At 37.7% G+C, this 6,402-nt stretch overlaps 1 long non-coding RNA gene across 2 annotated transcripts in view; it reads left to right on the plus strand.

The window, feature by feature from the left end:
* Positions 1–6,402, plus strand: part of LOC139980260 (uncharacterized) — a 122,784-nt gene that overhangs the window by 104,302 nt on the left and 12,080 nt on the right. Inside the window, exon 4 of one of the 2 annotated variants that reach the window (XR_011797485.1) lies at positions 874–1,220. This is a non-coding gene — a long non-coding RNA (uncharacterized lncRNA). The remainder of the gene's footprint in view (positions 1–873; positions 1,221–6,402) is intronic. The other variant, XR_011797486.1, reaches the window with a different exon arrangement.

The following is a 6,402-nucleotide window of genomic DNA, read 5'->3' on the forward strand; positions in this document are numbered from 1 at the left end:
TAAAAATAGACAATGATGCGTTACTAAATTTCCCTTGATGTGATTGGCTAATAGTCCCTCCCGATCGTCTGGAAACATTCTTGCATTTGCAGTGCTCAATGAACACGAAGTAAGTTGTTTAAGAACAATTACTTGCAACGCTATATACTTTCCCCTGTGCAGAGATAATTAAGTTTTGGCTATCGTAAATTATGTGTGCACTCAATTATCATAACGTTAGGCCTTGTTGTCTCATATTTTAACGTACATTTTGACAACAATCACTGGTTATAACAATCACTCTGCATTAAGAGTTGCTAATTTAAAATGCGCTTTCATACCACAGTAGTTTCTGTTGCAAATTTGTTCGCGGTCCAATAGACCATGTGCTTCAGTAAATTTTATTTTGATGCAACATTCGTACAGCATTCATACATAAATACGATGTATGTTACAAAATATTTACCAGTGTGTTACCGGTAGTTATAAATGTTAAAGATTGTTTAGACATCCCTTCAAACCGTGGAATAAGACTGAATAAGAATGTTTTTTTCCACATTCTGGAGCCAATATACCTTGTTATGTAAATTACAAAATTTAATTTGGTCTTTCTTCCCATTTTTATTCGGACAACCAATTTTTTTCCGGACAACCAAATTTTGAGTGTAGGTTGCCCGACGGACAAGTTAAAATTTTCTGAAAAAATCAGGCCTGCACATATATTCATAATAGATAAGCTAATGTCAGTTTTCTCAGCCACATATATTCATAGATAGGCTAAAATAACGTGTTTCTTATGTATTTTAAGCCACTGATATTCATCGACACATCTGTTATGGAAGGGGTGTAAGCCACAGATATTCATAGTTAAGTATGTCTCGTATGTATTTGCAGGATTTTCGGATCAAAACACAGGATTTTCTTGCGTTCTCGGAAGCTGGATGGATTCATAAAGGAACCTGCGTATATCAATAAACTGCTTATGCATGACAACCCTCTGCCCGAATAAGGAGGCTCTCTGCCCATGCGCCATACCGAACACAAACAATCAAACGGCGCCATTTGAATTCCCAAGTTGCCATGGCTACTTTCAAGGGATATCTTTATTTCCAATCTATGTTGTGTCGGATTCTATTTGTCAATCGTGGTGATCGACTGGTCTTTTACCTCGTCCTTGGTAAGTATCTAGGGACAGTAAGGGGACCGTGGGGAAGGAAGGGAACAGATGAAGAAGAAAAACCGTGAGTACACTTTTACTATACTAAATGTTCCGGATCGTCTTACTAACACTGGAAGAAGTCGCACTCAAAAAATTTAATTAACTACATTGAGACCGCATTTGAGACCCATTTAAATAATTTATTCAACGGATACGAAACAAAGCTTAATGAATTACAAATTCCAACGTAATTATAAATACCTATTTGTAATTCCAACTAACTACGTATGGGCAATATAAACCATCTGTTCTATCGATAAAAAAGGGTGCTTAAAACGTATTTAAACTTATTTAAACAATTTTTAAATATATAACTAATTACAAATGTGAAATTAAACAAATGTAATCAATGCAAAAAGTGCTTAATTTACTTAAATTCAATTTCCATTACAAATCCTCATAATCTATCTCGCGGATAAGTGGATCAACTTAAGCCAGCGATTGTAAGACATCTGACATTTCGTTCTCCTTTAAGTTAGGGCACTAAGAGTGTTTTATGTCTTTGGTGTTAGCCGCTGCCCAGTGTCAAGTCCGTTGGCCAGTTCGTTAAAAGTAAGTTAACTGTTCTATACGTTTATGCCAGCCCGAGAATAAATATAGTCCTACCATTATCATCATTCTGTAAGTCTTGTAAGTAACATGATTGCACGACAGGTTCTGTAACTCTTTTCGTGGAAATTTGATTCATTGGTTGAAGACGGGACATCACTTAAAGAGAGCGGGAGGGGGGCGTAGAATATGATGGAACATTTGGACTGCCTGCTCTTGTTTATTTCACTAAGGTTGCACTAGCCTCAGTGTTACACTAAGTCACAATAATGTAACCCCCCTGTGGTAAAGGCATTAAAATAGCAAATCATCAGTAACTGCGAGTGAATATAGTTCCAGATCTTCTAGGCCACTGAGTCTTCTCTTGATTATATGAAACAGAAGAAATATGTATGTGATTTTAGTCTAATAACAGATCAAGAGCTTTACTTTGGTTACATCTTTGGGGGAAGATGGGAGGAGTATGACTGAGTTCAGGGGGGGGGGGGGAGGGGGAGTACGTGAAGTGTCAAGAACAGTGAGCTCTCAGATAATATGATGAAATGTGGCCGAAGAGTCGCGTTTATCCGACATCCCCGTGACTGAAGTATATTTGAGGGCGTTGTGGTCATGTTTCTGTAGATTATTTGATAGCCCTTAAAAAGAGCCGTCAAATTTCTCTTGATTATTTGATGGCCCTTAAAAAGAGCCGTCAAATTTCTGTGGACTATTTGATGGCCCGTAAAAAAGGCCGTTGAAAAACATATCAACAAATCTTCCTGCTATTTGATAGCCATCAAAAAGAGCCGTCAAATTTCTGCAGATTATTTGATGGCCTTTAAAAAGAGCCGTCAAATTTCTCTCGATATATTTGATGGCCCTTAAAAAGAGCCGTCAAATTTCTGTGGACTATTTGATGGCCCGTAAAAAAGGCCGTTGAAAAACATATCAACAAATCTTCCTGCTATTTGATATCCATCAAAAAGAGCCGTCAAATATCTGTAGATTATTTGATGGCCTTTAAAAAGAGCCGTCAAATTTCTCACGATTATTTGATGGCCCTTAAAAAGAGCCGTCAAATTTCTCTCGCTCACGACTATTTGATGGCCCTTAAAAGAGCCGTTAAATATCTCTCGATAATTTAATGGGCCTTAAAAAAAGCCCTCAAATTTCTCTCGATTATTTCATAGCCCTCAAAACGAGCCGTCAAATTTCTCTCGATTATTTGATGGCCTGTAAAAAGAGCCGTCAAATTTCTCACGATTATCTGATGGCCTTTAAAAAGAGCCGTCAAATTTCTCACGATTTTCTGATGGCTCTTAAAAAGAGCCGTCAAATTTCTCTCGCTCACGACTATTTGATGGCCCTAAAAAGAGCCGTCAAATTTCTCTCGATTATTTGATGGCCTGTAAAAAGAGCCGTCAAATTTCTCACGATTATTTGATGGCCTTTAAAAAGAGCCGTCAAATTTCTCACGATTATTTGATGGCCCTTAAAAAGAGCCGTCAAATTTCTCACGACTATTTGATGGCCCGTAAAAAAGACCGTTGATAAACATATCAACAAATCTTCATGCTATTTGATGGCCCTTAAAAGGAGCCGTCAAATATCTCTCGATAATTTAATGGGCCTTAAAAAAAGCCCTCAAATTTCTCTCGATTATTTCATAGCCCTCAAAAAGAGCCGTCAAATTTCTCTCGATTATTTGATGGCCTTTAAAAACAGCCGTCAAATTTCTCACGATTATCTGATGGCCTTTAAAAAGAGCCGTCAAATTTCTCACGATTTTCTGATGGCTCTTAAAAAGAGCCGTCAAATTTCTCTCGCTCACGACTATTTGATGGCCCTAAAAAGAGCCGTTAAATTTCTCTCGCTCACGACTGTTTGATGGCCCCAAAAAGAGCCGTCAAATTTCTCTCGATTATTTGATGGCCTTTAAAAAGAGCCGTCAAATGTCTCTCGATTATTTGATGGCCCTTAAAATAGCCGTCAAATATCTCTCGCTCACGACTATTTGATGGCCCTTAAAAGAGCCGTCAAATTTCTCTCGCTCACGACTATTTGATGGCCCTTAAAAGAGCCGTCAAATATCTCTCGCTCACGACTATTTGATGGCCCCTAAAAGAGCCGTCAGATTTCTCACGATTATTTCATGCACCGTAATTATTACTCGCCTATTAACGATGTTGGCAGGGAAAAACTCCACTGATATCTAAGTGCGCTGTTTTCTGGTTGAAATGGGACAGTATTGGCCTTTAGTTTACTTACGCAGAATACAAAGTAGAATGCGTTTCACTTCATAATTAAGGGAAAAGTGTTAAAACCTCTTGTCAGTAGCACCTTACACTGCTAAACGTGTAAAACGTGCTAGAGTTGGAGACAGGTCAAAGGCGATCATTTATCCGGCTGTGGTACGTACTAAGCGAGCGCCATCTCCTCTGACTCACATCTACGTTTCCATGTAAAAGTTAACATTCTTTCATGAAGACAAGCAAAACACGCATAACTGGGTATAACTCAACTATACAGTGACGTCATTATGAAGCTACTGTCAGGAATTGTTGTGACTACCTAATTTTTAAATTATATTACTATATGATTGATATCAGCAATCAAATACAATTATTAACAACAAAAATTGCCTTTAAACTTGGTTTGTGCCATAGAAATTGAAGTAGGGAGAATGACGTAATGTGACGTATACTGAAGTCACCCATTCGGCTGGTGGCGCTTTGCTCGTGCGGCAAAGAAAGTACCGGTGCGTTATACAAACACTACGTCTTTGACATAACTTAAGTGAGAAAGTTGACATAAATCACTCGAAATGGTGATATCGTGTGCTGCATTTGGGTTTCAAAATCGTCAAAATGTGGCAGTGGATTGTATAGATAATTCTTAGGAAGCGATAGTAGAAGCAATTACATAGGAATCTAATTACTTCACCAGTGTCATCTGCTCAGCTGCTGTATTTGCACTCCCTGGACCCTGGATATAGTTAGCCTTGGCCCCTAGACCGGTTATGGCTGTCCTTTCTGATGCGATATGACTAAAGCCGAATGACAACAGTTATCACCACCTCATTTTACTTAAAACTGTATCCTTAAAGATAGTTAGTTCCACATGCCAGAATAACATAGGATGGCGGTTATGATGTCCTGGGCTCATCACTAACAATTAAATACGACGAAAATAGGCTACTATCCACTTTGCAACATTAGCATTAAATTGAGAACTGCATGCACAGACTTATATGGAAGTATTACACAAACGTAAAGGTATGTAGGGGGGGGGGGAGGGGGAAGGGAGGGTTGCTTTTCACGGCAATTTTTCGGGGAAACCAATTACACTATTTGAGTGGAGCACTAAAATAATACAAGCAAGAACAATGTTTGCCATGTGCCTCTAAGATACCGGAAATGACACTTCCAGACATTAAAAGTTGCTTAAAATGCACTAATTTTATAAATAATAAAATAAATTGAATTAATACGGGCATTAAATAGAATTACTACGGGTATTACATAGAATTAATACGGGCATTAAAAAGACCATATTTGTTTAGTTGGCACTGCAACTTTAGTTGCGCAACGTGTAATATACAATGATATTAACAAGTTTCCAGCTATTGTGCCGGGCGTGAAGCTTACCCCGTTAGTTCATCCAGAGACACTGATGCGAAATTGTACTTGTCTTCATTCAGGAGTCTTCCAAGCTTTGAATAGCGTAATGTTCTTCGAAGATTAACAAACCGGTTCAAAGCATTGCGAACTGGTAAAACATCGGATTGTGTGGGAGTGGGAGTCAACATTTGTCAATAACCTACAAGTATCATTCGCTTCTCGAAGAAATTCACGCATATATTGTACTTTGCTGTAATGCGTGCCATTGCGTCGTACTTTGCATTCTACACAGGGGGAGGAAGCTTCCAAAAAGTGGGGGGGGGGCAAAATCAGAGGGGCACTTTGCTTTATTTACTTTCATTACTTTACTATATTTACATTATATAAATTATATTATTTTATTCACTATATACTTTATTTATATTTTTTACTTTATTTACTTTATTACTATATTTACCCTATTTACATTATAACTTTATTTATTGAATGTGCCTTAATGTGTATTGGGGATTCTATTAGGGGTCAACTCTTCGACCCCTTATTCTGAAATAGTGGCCCTAGATTGCTATGTTCATGAATGTGCCTTACTTTGCATTGGGGATTCTATTAGGGGTTAACTCTTTGACCCCTTATACTGAAATTATGTCTGTATGTTGCAGTGTCCCAAGAAATTAGTGATATTTTGTATTGGGGATTGTATTAGGGGTCAACTCTTCGACCCATTACACTGAAATTATGTCTGTATGTTGCAGTGTCCCAAGAAATTAGTGATATTTTGTATTGGGGATTCTACTAGGGGTCAACTCTTCGATGCCTTGCACTGAAATATTTAACATAGATTGATATGTTTTCATGAATGTGCCTTACTTTGTATTGGGGATTCTATTAGGGGTCAACTCTTCCACCCCTTATACTGAAATAGAATGTATAGGGTATATATAGACGTTTGGTCGTCTATATATATACCCTATAAATTGTTATATATATATATATAAACCACAACTTATTTTAGAAAAGAAAAGCTAGGCTTGATTTTATCTTGATTCAGTATATAGC

This window comes from Apostichopus japonicus, chromosome 14 (assembly GCF_037975245.1).
Source record: "Apostichopus japonicus isolate 1M-3 chromosome 14, ASM3797524v1, whole genome shotgun sequence".
Classification (NCBI taxonomy): domain Eukaryota; kingdom Metazoa; phylum Echinodermata; class Holothuroidea; order Aspidochirotida; family Stichopodidae; genus Apostichopus; species Apostichopus japonicus.